The sequence below is a fragment of the Hippocampus guttulatus genome, chromosome 10, assembly GCF_054856545.1.
Source record: "Hippocampus guttulatus isolate MCC_2025c chromosome 10, RoL_Hgut_1.0, whole genome shotgun sequence".
Classification (NCBI taxonomy): Eukaryota; Metazoa; Chordata; class Actinopteri; order Syngnathiformes; family Syngnathidae; genus Hippocampus; species Hippocampus guttulatus.
In genome coordinates, this window is record NC_141270.1 from 16053783 (window position 1) to 16070393 (window position 16611).

A 16611-nucleotide genomic window follows, 5' to 3' on the forward strand; every position below is an offset into this window, starting at 1 on the left:
TAGGGACAATGTTGAGTGTTCAATAAGCCTGCCATGCACGTGTTTTTTGGAATGTGGGAGGAAACCGGAGTACCCGGAGAAATCCCACGCAGGCCCGGGGTGAACATGCAAACTCCACACAGGAAGGCCGGAGCTGGAATTGAACCCGGTACCTCTGCACTGTGAGGTCGACGCGCTAACCACTGGACCACCGGGCTGCCACACACACACATGTTTCCCAGTTAAATTATTCACTTGTGGGATGTTCCAAACAGGTGTTTGATGAGCATTCCTCAATGTCTTTTTTGCCACCTGTCCCAGCTTTTTGGAACGTGTTGCAGCCCAAAAAAAAAAAAAAAGTTAAATATCTAATCTTTTTAGTGTATTCAAATAAATATAGGTTGAACATGATATGCAAATCATGTGTTGAACGCAACTCACCAACTTCTCTGGAATTGGCTTTGTATTAATAACCATGGTCCTCAGTTTTGTAGCAAAGCAACATTTAGCCACTTCACATTTGGCTTCCATATTGATAATCATGTTACCCTGTGCTAAATTCTAATTAGATTGTATAATCACATTAGATGCTGTAATGTTACCGACTTGCTCTGAGCACGGGTTAGTTATTGATTTTATTATTGAATGTGTTAAACAATGTTTACCAGTCAGTCGCTGTCAGCCTATGTAATTGAAGTAATTATATAGCTGCATGTCTTGCATTCACAAGATGATCATGTCAGCGCAATGCCAATGATCAGATCTATTTATGAAAAAATAAAACAGGCATAACATGGACCAGGTTTACACGCACACACACACACATACACACACACACACACACACACACACACACACACTCACACACACATACCGGTTAATGTGTTTTGTGGGGACCACTTTTTAGTTCATCACTTTCGGGGACCACCCTTTCCAAATGACATACAGCTCTGCAAAAAATCAGGGATACACAAGGTGGCGGTGTCTGCTTATAAACACCTTTAAATATCAGAAAATAAAAGTCATTATGAAGTCATGTGGTTGGACCGTGTCAATTGGGGACTTCAGAAAAGTCCAGTTTACATGCGTTATGAGGACTTAATTTAAATATATTTAAATGTATTTACATAATTCACACAGGATCTATACCAAGTACATGTGATTATTGGGGACCTCACACAAAAAGCATTACTCATCAAAAATGGCAAGCATCTGAACCTAACTGTCAAATGAAAGTCAATTCATGTGAATAATAATCGTTGAAATAATCTATTTTGATATGTTTTGTTTGTTAAATGTCATGTGACTCGAATATTTCTGCTTCAGAGAACGGAAGACATCTCCGGCTTGTTCTTCCAATCAAAGAACCGGTCAATATCCGACCAATATGATGAGTTTTTATTTAACGGAACTGAATGTGTGGTAAAAAAAAAATGTAAAATGTCTATCTAAAACAAAAACATCAAACAAACTGTTGACATTGTCTCAAAATACATTCAAATTTAAATATCCATAATGGAAATAAAAGTGCCTAATCAGTGAGTTTTTGTTGAAAAACTTGTTTGCACAGCAATTTCCTTTTGGCAGTCGGCATGTAGTTATAAACATAAACATTTGAGGGTTTGCCATTCTCGTTTTTTAAGGGCTTCTGGTTCAGCCCTTAAATATCTTTCACACTCCATTTTTCCTGGGACGCGAAAAGATTTGATGAGTCTCATCGTGTGCCTTTATTTCACTTTTCTCCCAGGGAGTTCTCTTCCTCTTCCTTGAAGTACTGAGAAAAAAAAAAGTTTTGTTATTGAAAGATTCAAGGAGAGTACATGATTGAAATCCAATCTAAAGCTCTTTACATAGATTCACACTGTCATTCTAACATCACAATGCATACTGTCATTTGGACTGACATTTTGCTGTTCAATGAGCAACATAAGCTGCACTGTTGCATCCTTTCACAACATTTTCAGAACAAACGTACCATTCAGAGATGATTTTGAAATGCACATGAAAATGAGATAATCGTGTGTCAGTGATAAATTACATTTAAGTAAGTATGCCCACACCTGCTCTGCAACTCTTGCCATGGTCAACTCCAGAGTAAAGAGAATCCAACCCCTCAAAGGTGTTGTTAAAATAAAACACATTGTCGGAACATTCCTGTAAACACTGTCAGTGACTTATGGGTCCCACAGTAAAACATTTCACTTTTTTTTTTCCTCACACACAAATCTGAAACGTGTGGTGTGTGGGGACACCGTGAGGGTCCAGAAAAGAGACATAATTCCAGAAGATAATGATCTCTGTGCCAAATTAAATCGACCTAAAATAGTCCGCTCGCATTAACCTTTCCAATGCATTATGTGAAATTGCCTGTTGTACATACATACAGTACCTTATCATGAAAATTACTGTCCATCATCACAAATGCACAGATATAGAGATACCAAATATCATGAAACAGTGATGGATATGACAATACCTGATGTATGTTGCTTGGACCAGCAGTATCGCAACAGTTTTCTTGTAAAGTAGTCTCATTGGGTATTGTCTTGGTCACCTGAAATACAATTAGGAAAACAAAATTGGAGGATATGATAGAAGAAACCGAACTGAGCCTCAAATAAACCGTCTAAAATTTAGATGCACAAATCTGAGAGAACAACGTCATCTTTTAAAACTGTGTTTTCTACATGTTAAAATCAAAAACATTGTGGGGACATTCTTGTTAACACTTTGTCAGTTCTTCCCCCCTTGGACACCGTTTTTTCTCCCCTCACACACACTTGGTAAACGTGTGCTGTGGGGACACCGTTTTTCCTCCCCTCACACACACTTGGTAAACGTGTGCTGTGGGGACACCGTAAGGGTCCAGAAAAGAGACATAACTCCAGAACATAATGATCTCTGTGCCAAATTAAATCGACCTAAAATAGTCCGCTCGCATTAACCTTTCCAATGCATTATGTGAAATTGCCTGTTGTACATACATACAGTACCTTATCATGAAAATTACTGTCCATCATCACAAATGCACAGATATAGAGATACCAAATATCATGAAACAGTGATGGATATGACAATACCTGATGTATGTTGCTTGGACCAGCAGTATCGCAACAGTTTTCTTGTAAAGTAGTCTCATTGGGTATTGTCTTGGTCATCTGAAATACAATTAGGAAAACAAAATTGGAGAATATGATAGAAGAAACCGAACTGAGCCTCAAATAAACCGTCTAAAATTTAGATGCACAAATCTGAGAGAACAACGTCATCTTTTAAAACTGTGTTTTCTACATGTTAAAATTAAAAACATTGTGGGGACATTCTTGTTAACACTTTGTCAGTTCTTCTCCCCTCACACACACTTGGTAAACGTGTGCTGTGGGGACACCGTGAGGGTCCAGAAAAGAGACATAACTCCAGAACATAATGATCTCTGTGTCAAATTAAATCGACCTAAAATAGTCCGCTCGCATTAACCTTTCCAATGCATTATGTAAAATTGCCTGTTGTGCATACATACAGTACTTTATCATGAAAATTACTGTCCATCATCACAAATGCACAGATATAGAGATACCAAATATCATGAAACAGTGATGGATATGACTATACCTGATGTATGTTGCTTGGACCAGCAGTATCGCAACAGTTTTCTTGTAAAGTAGTCTCATTGGGTATTGTCTTGGTCATCTGAAATACAATTAGGAAAACAAAATTGGAGAATATGACAGAAGAAACCGATACTGAGCCTCAAGTAAACCGTCTAAAATTTAGATGCACAAACCCGAGAGAACAACGTCATCTTTTAAAACTGTGTTTTCTACATGTTAAAATCAAAAACATTGTGGGGACATTCTTGTTAACACTTTGTCAGTTCTTTCCCCCTTGGACACCGTTTTTTCTCCCCTCACACACACTTGGTAAACGTGTGCTGTGGGGACACCGTTTTTTCTCCCCTCACACACACTTGGTAAACGTGTGCTGTGGGGACACCGTGAGGGTCCAGAAAAGAGACATAACTCCAGAACATAATGATCTCTGTGCCAAATTAAATCGACCTAAAATAGTCCGCTCGCATTAACCTTTCCAATGCATTATGTGAAATTGCCTGTTGTACATACATACAGTACCTTATCATGAAAATTAATGTCCATCATCACAAATGCACAGATATAGAGATACCAAATATCATGAAACAGTGATGGATATGACAATACCTGATGTATGTTGCTTGGACCAGCAGTATCGCAACAGTTTTCTTGTAAAGTAGTCTCATTGGGTATTGTCTTGGTCATCTGAAATACAATTAGGAAAACAAAATTGGAGAATATGATAGAAGAAACCGAACTGAGCCTCAAATAAACCGTCTAAAATTTAGATGCACAAATCTGAGAGAACAACGTCATCTTTTAAAACTGTGTTTTCTACATGTTAAAATTAAAAACATTGTGGGGACATTCTTGTTAACACTTTGTCAGTTCTTCTCCCCTCACACACACTTGGTAAACGTGTGCTGTGGGGACACCGTGAGGGTCCAGAAAAGAGACATAACTCCAGAACATAATGATCTCTGTGCCAAATTAAATCGACCTAAAATAGTCCGCTCGCATTAACCTTTCCAATGCATTATGTGAAATTGCCTGTTGTGCATACATACAGTACTTTATCATGAAAATTACTGTCCATCATCACAAATGCACAGATATAGAGATACCAAATATCATGAAACAGTGATGGATATGACAATACCTGATGTATGTTGCTTGGACCAGCAGTATCGCAACAGTTTTCTTGTAAAGTAGTCTCATTGGGTATTGTCTTGGTCATCTGAAATACAATTTGGAAAACAAAATTGGAGAATATGATAAAAGAAACCGATACTGAGCCTCAAGTAAACCATCTAAAATTTAGATGCACAAATCTGAGAGAACAACGTCATCTTTTAAAACTGTGTTTTCTACATGTTAAAATCAAAAACATTGTGGGGACATTCTTGTTAACACTTTGTCAATTCTTCCCCCCTTGGACACCGTTTTTCTCCCCTCACACACACTTTGTAAACGTGTGCTGTGGGGACACCGTGAGGGTCCAGAAAAGAGACATAACTCCAGAACATAATGATCTCTGTGTCAAATTAAATCGACCTAAAATAGTCCGCTCGCATTCACCTTTCCAATGCAATATGTGAAATTGCCTGTTGTGCATACATACAGGACTTTATCATGAAAATTACTGTCCATCATCACAAATGCACAGATATAGAGATACCAAATAACATGAAACAGTGATGGATATGACTATACCTGGTGTATATTGCATCTGACTCTGTAAAGAGGGTTGAGGAGCCACATTTGTGACTGTCAAGCTGGTCATCTAGAAATACAGTCAACAATGATAGAGATTCAGAATATTATTGATGAATAGGCCAATAGCCCATCTAATCAAGTTATGCAGGATTGTTATTTGCAACCCTGAAGAACTTGGATCAGATCTGCAATTTGCAAGGCAGGTGGAAAACTTCTGGTAAATTTGGTCATCCATAAAGACATAATATTTTTTTTCTGAGAGATAAATCATTGATCGAGTAGCACTTAACTTTCCAAAGTATTTTAGAAATTGAATTAGCACTTGCTTTGAGTTTAGGTTTCAGAAAATAATTATTTGAAATGTGTACCAACCTATTCCATACACCTGCCATAACTGATCATTTTGATCCATGCATCCATCCATTTTCTAATCAGTCTATCCTGACAAGGGTTGGTAGCATGCAGGAGCCTATCCCAGCTGTCTTTGGACAGTAGGCGGGGTACACCCTGAACTGGTTGCCAGCCAATCGCAGGGCACAGATAGACAACACCCATTTACGCTCACACTCACACCGAGGGACAATTTAGAGTATTCCATTCACCTGCCACGCATGTGTTTTGGAATGTGGGTGGAAACCGAAATATTTGATTCACAATACTTCGAGTAAGATTCTACTATTCTGATTCTTTCAAAAGTTACTTCCATCCTTATTACACAGAGCCATTCTTTATAATCTGCAATGTATACATACTTGTGTTCTCCATGGGCAGTCTTCGCCACCATAATCATCGGTCATTTCTTCTCCCTCTTGAATGTCATTGAAAGCAAACAAACATAGGTGTGGCACACCATCCACATCAATCCTTTTCATCTGGCAGTTTGGCCTCCTTGGTTCATCATTCACTGGTCGCCCAAATGACTCATCTTCTTGTGAAGCATCATTGCTTAACAAATATGTGAAAAAGAACAACATGAGATCATTATCACAATATTCTGATATGGTCTATAGTGGTGCAGAATAGGTGGATAATAAGTCTTAACACCATGTTTTCCCTCTCCACTTGAATGCAAACATAAACGCAGCACATGATTGGTGGTAAACTCATCTTCTGCTCTAGTATTCTGCATCATTTATCATATCTCCCCGATATTCAGCAACAAATTGTCCTCTGCCGATTGTACTCTTTGCAAATATTCCACATCCTGTAGCAGACAGCAACAATAGTTTTTAGGGGGAAAAAACAGGCTTTGCAATCCATTCTTCCATTATTGAGAGGTCCATGGTAATTTAGAAAACATATCTTGTCGAATAAAATTGGTTTTATTTGTTCGGTTTCACATGGTGTTCTTCTACTGAAGTAAGACAAAACATGGAATTAATTATTTATATAACGGCTTGTTTACAAACTGAGTCGGAAACTGGAAAAATAAACTCAGGGTTCATATTTAGTGTTCATCTGATAATAACTGTATATGTTTTATCCACAGTTTCTGCCATATCATGTAATAATTACGCAGCATATAACATCAGACAACGCCTTACCTTTGACTGCATTTATGTACCTCGCACACAATTTGCCTGTTTTGTTGGTCCTTAATGAAATGTGACGAATGGTGTCCTGAAGGGGGCTGACTCTTTGTGGGATTTCAAACTTGAGAGAGAAAAAGAGTTTGCATTGTATTCAGTCAGAATTGATTAATATATCGAACATATAAACGCAATATGAAAGACATGAAAAAAAAAACTACATAAAGGAAAAAATATCAATACATGTCTTGGTTCAGTACAGTTTACATGCTCAAAGGAAATAGCAACAAGTAGAAAGTTTGTCTGGTTGTACACCTTGATCTTGATAAATTTAGGGAGTTAGCTTCAACTTGTTTGATTGGAAATTGTTGAACTGTGCATATTAATATTATACAACACAGTTACTTTCATAGTGTTTTCACAACAGTGTAGCTGTCATCTGAATAGCTTTTCAACCATTTATGTGCCAAACATCTGATACCAGGGGTGCGCAACCTTTTTTGACTGAAGATCTGACTTTTGAAGCGACCAAACTCCCACTATTGACCTGATCGCGAGCATGCAAGCATACACACATGCACGCACACGGGTCTGCAACCACGCACATGCGTGCATATGCACGCACACATGCCACAATGAGCAACAGTCTTAACGGCCCCGAAAATGAACAAAGCTGAAACCTACAGGCACATAAATCTTTTTTCCTTCCCATGCCCCTCTCCACCCCTCGCGATCGACTTGGGACCAGTCCGTAATCTACTGGTTGATTGATTCTTCCACAATTTCCATTATTGCCATAGATGTTGCCCTTTTCTCTATGAAACCGTATTGATATTTGCAGATTACATTATGCTTTGCAATACATTTGTAAAGTTTGTGTGCAAATAGTTGTTCTGCAATTTTTGCCGGAAAAATATTGGTCTGTAATTTGTAAATAAGTGCTTCTCTCCGCTCTTGTAAATTGGAATAACTTTTGCTGTTTCCAGTTTTGATGGGAAAACACTAGTTTTGAAAGACGGGTTAAATAAATATGTGGGAGGTTGCACAATATATTTTTTAATACTTTTTATTAATGCCATATCAACATTAAAATAGTCAATATACTTTTTTATTTTTTAGTGTTGAAACAATCTCCATCCATTCATTTTCTAAACTGCTTATTCTTACAAGGGTTGCAGGCATGCTAGAGCCTATCTTTAACAATATTAAATACAAATTATTTACAGAACTAAGGAACATAGTGCAGGAATTGTACTTTATATAGTTATTTATTTCATATTCTTTGAATCTGGAATGTCACACAATTAGAAATATTATTGTTTCACAAACAGTGTGCATGCCCTCCATGTATTAAGATTATCACTGCTCATCTCACTTTACGAAATCAATACATTAGCTGAAATGCTTAAACTTTTAATTGTTCATAAACTCCATCATTATAATTAATGGGTAGAAAGAGCAGAGAGACCAGGCAGTGGCGTTTGAGTGTTTAGCATTTAGCTTTAGCCTAGCCGTAGCCGATCTCGGTAGCTCACGTTTTGTTTAGCTTGTCTCCATTACCTACGCTACTTGCTATACTCGACAAATATCCACGCCGGTTTCACTAGTCGCGCTAGTGCGTAATGAATTTTGAAACTGCGGTTAAAAAAAAGTTAAAAAGGAATAGTCACCGCTCGTTCGTCAACACATTTGAGTGTTTAGCATTTAGCTTTAGCCTAGCCGTAGCCGATCTCGGTAGCTCACGTTTTGTTTAGCTTGTCTCCATTACCTACGCTACTTGCTATACTCGACAAAAATCCACGCCGGTTTCACTAGTCGCGCTAGTGCGTAATGAATTTTGAAACTGCGGTTAAAAAAAAGTTAAAAAGGAATAGTCACCGCTCGTTCGTCAACACACTCAGTTGTGCTAGCCGTTAGCCGTTAGCCCGTGACTCGGCCATTAGCCCCGAGACGAGCCTAGCCCCGGCTCTCATTCAGGCCTGAGATGCGTGCACCCGAAAAAAAATACCTCGAGCTTCAATGTTTATAATACATTTGTCATTTAGAAGGGGGGGGGGGGGAGACTTCGCCTAGTTGAAAATGTAAGAACTATAATTACTGTATTTTCAGTCGCCAAATAGGTTAATAAAGCACAGGGGGAAGCTCTGGCATACAATAGTATGTTGAGATTGCTTAGTTATTGTTAATACTGCGTTGCCGCGATGCTTGTTAATTCATAGAGAATAGTGACAATATTCTTATTTTAGTATGTACATTTGTAACATTAAACAAATAAATAACTTGTTAATTCATAGGAACTTGCTTACCTTGCGTTTTACTTTTGCTTCTTTTGCTGCCATCTTCTAGCTTTGCAGGCTTCTTCTGATGCTCACTAATTGAATGATGACCCCCTCCCACTTGTAAAAATCCTTCCATTAGGGGACCAAATGGGCGGGGCATATGCAAAGTGTGTGTGTGGAGGAGTGAGTGCAATAGCACCGAATAACCATGTGGAGGGCTGCTGAGCACCATGTACACACACACAATCGGTAAAAATGGTGACTTGTGGGCTTTTGCTAAAAACTTCACAGGCACATTCAGGGCAGCCCTCTGATGCTTTTTATACGTTATTCTTATGGGGACCTGCTTTTTTGTCCCCATACGGAAAATGGTCCCCAAGACGTGACTGTGTTTCCAATTTTATGTTCCCACAAAACATGGAAACGAGTGCACACACACACACACACACACTTTAGCATCACCAAACACAAACAGATATACCTATACAGTATTTTCAAATATTGTTGCAATAATATTTATGGGCTGGAGGGCGTCACCCTTGGGCTCTCTATTGTTGAGATGCCAATGCATGTAATACTAGTAGGATGATGTGTAGGATTGAAATGTGTTTCAACCAGGGCGAATGTGTAAACGGCATGCTGAACGGAGCACCAACCTCTTATATTATTGATAATAAAATGACTTTTAGGTTTTCCTTTGGACATTTCTGTTGCCCAGAATGTAGTAGATTCGTGTTCAGTATTGGTTTTGAATAGTCATGGCTATAATATTGTCCTTTACAGTATATAGGTGTACTTTATACTGATATATAGCATCTCTAAGGCGGTTGCAATTCCCACCAGGCAGATTGTAGGAAATGTAATACAAAGACAGTGTCCACTTATGCTTCCTATGACTTGGATTCTTACAAGGGCTCAAGTAGCCACAATGTATACTACCAATGATGTCGTGTAGGATTTTTGAAGGTTGCCAAATGACCTTGATAACTCTCTTTATAGCATCTCTGGCTGCACTGCTTCTGCTCAAAGGCCAGAGAGACACAACTATGGATTTCATGCTAATGTTGTCCAAGCGCACAATCCTTGAAGTTTCTTTGACATGAATGTATCACACCACTTCCAGGAGGATATAGAGGAGGAAATTGCATGTTGGGCGGCCCGGTGGACCAGTGGTTAGCGCGCCGACCTCACAGTGCAGAGGTACCGGGTTCAATTCCAGCTCCGGCCTCCCTGTGTGGAGTTTGCATGTTCTCCTGCGTGGGTTTTCTCCGGGTACTCCGTGTCATGATTCGGTTTGGGACCAACAGGTGGCACTGTAGGGCTCCCCCTGCAGCTGCACACCTGTTGGTCATTAGGTAATTAGTGCTTTAAAAGAACTCCCAGCCCAACCACTCATTGTTGGGTCATTGGTGCTCTTTGCTACTGTCATGTTTGTTTGTTGCTGTGTGCTACTGTCATGTTTGTTTCAGTCAGGTTTTGGTCATTGTTATGTTTTATCTTCAGTCATGTTTTTTGTTTGATACTTTGGACTGTTTGTTTTGGATTTAGTTTTCTCGATGTTTTAATACAATTTGTCAAGCACACCCTGCTCCTCCCTCTTGCCTGCTTTTTGGGGTCCACCACCACCTCGCAACGTGACACTCCGGTTTCCTCCCACATTTCAAAAACATACAAAGCATCTAGCGAAGATTTGAAAATCAACCAGTGTTGCTCTTTAATGAAGAACAAACCAGAGTACAGGATGAATTGGGAAAAAATATATAATATTCGGTAAGCCTACCTTTTAAAGATGGTGGATGATTAAGAAGCTTGCCGTCCTATCCAATCTGCACACGTTGAAAACTGCTGGGTTCCTGAATTTGGACCGACCTTGCCATTGGTTATCTTAGATCAGATGGGCTATGGATGTGACCCTGTGTGTTGGATTGGGAATGTATACCACAAAAAGGTGAGTTTGCTGTTCATATGTCACTTTTCTGTTGAGGTGAAGGGACACTTGGATGGGCTGAACATTGGCACTTACTGTATTTAATGGGTCTGTATGTAATAACAATGTCTGCACTAAAATTCACCGCCCTGAAATAATCTGTAGTGATTTCAAGGCTTGTTTCATGGTTACTAAAGCCAGAGTTTGGCATGCCCCCTTTTGATGCATAGCTTGTTTTTTTCCTATCATATGAGCAAAAATAAATAAATAAAAGCACCTCCGTAAAATCAAAAATATTGTGCTGATCTTTTTTTTTTTCATTATTCAAAGCATCACTTTCGGAGTTACGCGGAGTAAAAAAAGTAAGCTAAAATAATGCTGATGAATTAAAATCTAATATATATAATATATATATAAGCCCACCCATCTCCCCCCAAAAACCAAAAATAGTTCTTTAAATGTTGTGTCTGTCTCTGTACGGCCCGATATCAAGAGGACCCTGGGCTAGCGGGTGGGAACCACTGTTTCAGAAGGCAAGTCTCACAGTAAAAAACAAATTCTAAAACTTATTTTGTCATTTGTCTCTGGAAGAGTACAAAGGAAGTCAGCCCTTTTTTATTCCGTGCCAAACCTTTGCTCTTCTCCCATCAGGAAGAGTGAATATTCATACTGTGTTTTATTTCAGGACCAATTATTTTGGAACCTCATTTAGAAATACATTCAAATTCATCACCTATTTTTGTCAAAATCCATCACTGACATGCGCGGTTATATTTAGGGTTAACGGAATTACCCAAATGTACCAACAACACGGCAGCTTTTTGACCAAGTGTGTTTCATCTTCTGCCTTTTCCTTTTTCCTGGGATAAAATATTCATTCCAAAAGACTGATGAAATGATGACAACCTCTAAATTAATGATGGGATTAAACATGTTGGGATATAAAGCACACATGTTCCTTTTCATCGTGTGAAGAAAGGACTGATGCCATGGAATATTTACGATATGCATTAGCAATTTGACCCGGCACCTAAAAAGTATAAGGCAAGACTACGAACCACAGCCTGATGGCATGTGAGCATCAGTTCACCCACATTCGATCAGTTCGCCCTACTCGTGGTCAAGATTGGATATTGGAGATCAGGCATCCCCTGTCTCACTTTTTGTCTTCTCATGCAATATGCTTAGTCTGCAGAGCAAAAGTTGTGACTTATTTCGTGGACTGTGCAACAGTATTGTATCAGAGTCAATGGTTATTTCCTTTAGTGCAGGGGTGTCAAACTCATTTTTGTTGCGGGCCACATTGTAGTTACGGTTTCCCTTGGAGGGCCGTTATGAATTTAACGAATTAATTTTTATATAAATGTTTAATCCCCTCCACATCTTACAGACACATCACACAACAAATTGATGAATAACTAGTTTTAAAATCAGACGTCAAGAATAATGACTCTTATTGTGGATTACATATGACAATTTGAAATTTTGGTTCTGACTTTAGCAAGCAACGTGGAACTTGATTTGCTTTTGTGGGCCGCATAATATGATGTGGCGGGCCAGATCTGGCCCCTGGGCCTTGACTTTGACACCTGTGCTTTAGTGCATGTTTATCAGATCCTAAATATTTTTCTTTAAAGTAAAAGTCAAAGACTATTTGTATTCTAAAGACAATCCAAGGTCTTCTTTGCCTATCTGTTCAAAACATAGTTTTCACGAGAATGTTTTTGCATCTTTAAAGCTACCGCTCATTTTATGTGATACAGTGTCAGTTAATGTAGTTTGTGATGTGTGACGATAGCTTTACAGTGTACATCTGGACCGACATCCATCTTCAAAATAAGATAAATTGCAAATATTGATCGGTCCAACGTGGCAGCTTTGCATGACCTTGAAAACACCAATGAGGACAAGACAAGCTACAAGCGGATTTATTTTCCTTGTGTTGGCACCTGAGGCCTTACCTTAGTCACAGAATAGATCATCACAAGAGTGTAACGAGATCACAACAAGATTGAAGCATCAAAAAAGTCTTTATACACACGTCTTCAAGGAAAGCAACTGTTTGGAAAAACAGGAGACACCTCCATCCAATTTCTGAACAATATACTGTATATTTCTCGGGGTCACGGGGATAAAGTGGGAAATGAAACCTGGGATTCCTTTGTGCCGCACGTGCATTTTAACCATCCCCGGTCAACTCTACAAAAGCAGCTAAGAAGAAACTTCGAAAACATCACAGCTTAGTTTTGATTGATCATTGCCATTGATGTTTTCATTTAACAATAAATGTATGTGTTTGTTAGTTGGTCACACAGATGAGGATTAAAAAGAAAGATCATAATTTCTGCGATAAACATAGGAATGCTGCATGAAAATCATCACATTGAGAACCAGGCGACAGAGGGGATTCCACACTACATCATGTCTAAAAATAGAGGCGCAAAACACAATTTTAACCAGCAAGAGCCAAATTTTCTGAGAGTAGCACAAACACACACCTTTTGTGGGTGATCATGTACCTAAAAATGGTGTCAACAGAAACGTGTCAGTTGTCACATACCTACCGTAATATCCAATCTGTCCATCTTGCACATGTTATTCATTCTGTCCTTATCATCCAAGTGAGATGAGAAGTCACTTGGATGGAACGTTAACTGATAAATGCAAATTTGATCACTGCTCTCCAGTGTAAATCCTTCCCATGCCACTGTGACAACCCTGCCAGAATGACTGTGTAAACAAATGCATCCGGGGATCAGTAATGTGACATCAGGAGCTCTTTCTTTCCATCAGGATTGGCTGAAAATCGTCATTGTTTATTGTACGGGTGTGTGATTTGCCCGCAATGATATGAATGACTGATAAATAAACAAATGGCAAAATAATGTGGAATTCAATACCTCCCTCTGGCATTAAACTAGGCCCCTTGAGTGTGTTTCTTCGTGAACTGGTGCAGCAGTGAAATGACTGAGAGAAAGTTCAACAAGTGGCAGAATAATATAAAACTATTCAGACTTCTGATAGGCCCTCTTTTGGCGCACACTGTAACTGCGGACATGGCGCTACATGGAATCACCTCCGGTTTGGTCAACTCAGAATAGAAAGTGATTGACAGAAAAATCAAAAAATTTGATTTTTTGTTTTCATTTTGTTTTGTAATAGGCCCTTGATGACTGTAGGCCAATGGCCTCCAGCCCAGGCAAGCATATTGGGAAAGGCGGGCCCGGTCGGGGTTGACTCAGCCCAGCACATGTCACAATATGTGACCTTACAATCTTAACTGAAATCAACTAATATGTGTATGCGAATCCATGGGTATCAATTTTATTATGTGTGAGCCCTTTGCACTGGAGAAAAAAAAATCCAGTGTGTGGTTAATTTTTTGTTTGGTTCACCCTTTGTTTTTTGGTGAGGATTGTGGAAAAATGAAATATAATAAGAGCACGTATTTTGCACATCTGCTTGTATTTTGTCCATGTTTAAAATTGCATTTTTACCATACAGTAGTACCTCTACTTATGAAATTAATTGGTTCTGGAAGAAATTTCTGAACTAGAAAATTTTGTAAGCAGAGACACCTTTTCCATGTAAATGTCCTAATCCATTCCAAGTGCCCCCCCCCCAAATTCAGACATAAATGTTTTCAAAAGCATAAAAATGCTTTATTAAATTACATTAATTAATTAAATTTAATTGCATTATTGCACAACAAATTAGAGGTGTGCATAATGTAAAAAACAAAGAATAGAGTAAAGAATAAAAATGATGGTCATTTCAACTTTTAACTGCATCCACATCGTTTTTTGCCCTCTTTAGTCCATGTTCTCTCTCAGAAGTGGTTTTTGCCTGGCATTTTGGGAAATAACCGATCCAAGGACGTTTGCTTTTCTCGGTTTTTAACATTCCTTCGAAAATGTCCATGGCAGACATCAGCATCGTGAGCGATCACCTGACTGGTGAAAAATTTTCTGGGTGATTAACATTTACATAAAACTATAGGAACACCTCGAGGCCCGAGGGGCAAATGACGACGCTGTATATGGTGAAGTCCCTCTTAGCCAATGGGATGCCAGGATGATGCTCGGTAATAGCCAATGGCAGAGGAGCTACAAGTATGTTGCGTTTAGAAACCTCGGAGCTCTGAGTAGCAACCCAGGCTGTATTTTTACCTTTCATGTCTTGAAATTCATTTCGTAACAAGAGACAATATTTTCCTGTTGAGGCGTTTCGTAACTTGAAAATTTCGTATGAAGAGACGAGAGAGTAGAGGTGCCACTGTACATGTGATGAGGAAGTGTGTGGTCCGATGTGGCCTCCCGGGAGCACTGATAAAAGTGCATTTACGGTGCCTATCTCTTCTCTAGATGCACGACAATGTTAGTGTGTTATGCACTATTACAAAGGATTACTTTCTGCTCCGAACAGAACAAAAGAATACTACATTTCATCTTTTGAAAAATAAACTTTAATCCAGGCATTTTACAGTCAGCATGCACTTGACCTATTGCATGCAGATAAACTGACAAAATGTTTTTTGATGCCCACCACACAAAGAAGCAGATCCCAAACATGCAGACATGAAAGGAGAGGTGTGAGAGTGCCAGGGACACACAAACTATGCTGGACCTCTTACCTTGCTCAAGGACACCTCAACATCATGAAGAAGCAGACTGGCAACAACTAGTTGCTGGGTTGTTTTGTTTGGTTTTTGCCCACAGTTTGTCAGGGTACTCAGACTCAGACTCCTGGAATGAAAGCAAAAGTGCTATTCCTCTGGTCCCTATGCATACAAGACTGGCCACATTACTAGCCCAAGAGGCTCATGAGAAGAACCACAAGGGGGTCGTAGCAACTCTCCCCAACACTGCAAAGAGCCTGGATCATACAGGGCCACCGAGTCATCAGAAGAGTAGTAAATGACTGCATCCACTGCCGAAAGCAAAGAGCTAGAGCAGAGATGTCAAACTCATTTTTGTCACGGGCCACATTGTAGTTACAGTTTCCCTTGGAGAGACGTTATGAATTTTGGGAAACCATATAAATGTTTAATCCCCTCTACATGTTCCATAAACAGAGCACAACTAATTGATGGATAACTAGTTTTAAAATCAGAAGTCAAGAATAATGACTGTTATTGTGGATTATGTATGGCAATTTGAAATTTTTCTTTTAGACTTTAGCAAGCATCATGGGACTTGACATGATTGATTTGTTTTCGCGGGCCACATCAAATGATGTGATGGACCAGATCTGGCCCCCGGGCCTTGACTTTAGCACCTGTGAGCTAGAGTATGCCAGCAAGTGATGAGGGACCTCCCGTTGGAGCGCACACAAAGGGCGGGCCCTTTTGAGTATACTTATTGACAAGTTCGCCAAGGGAAAAGTAAAAAACAAACAAAAAAAAAAACAAATAAACTTTGTTGTAATGCGTATGAACTGCCTTTTGATTATGTGTTGATGTAAGTAACTGACAGGTGACGGGTTCGCTCGACGTATAAAAAGCAGCATCGCAGTTATTCATTTGAAAAAAATCATTCACTTTGTCATCAGCATGGCCCCAATGGTGAGCTACGCTTTTCTTTGTCCGATCT

General features: G+C 39.2%; 1 long non-coding RNA gene across 4 annotated transcripts; it reads right to left on the reverse strand.

The window, feature by feature from the left end:
• Positions 1-415: 415 nt before the first annotated feature.
• Positions 416-9177, reverse strand: LOC147199443 (uncharacterized). 4 transcript variants are annotated; one of them, XR_015102134.1, is made up of 7 exons: positions 9121-9177; positions 6830-6938; positions 6038-6230; positions 5283-5352; positions 4729-4806; positions 2456-2533; positions 416-1753 (listed from the first exon to the last, which is right to left on the reverse strand). It is a non-coding gene; the product is annotated as an uncharacterized LOC147199443 (long non-coding RNA). The 4 variants fall into 4 exon arrangements; XR_015102135.1 differs by lacking the exon at positions 2456-2533 and adding an exon at positions 3592-3669; XR_015102136.1 differs by lacking the exons at positions 416-1753; positions 2456-2533 and adding an exon at positions 3957-4274.
• Positions 9178-16611: the final 7434 nt, after the last annotated feature.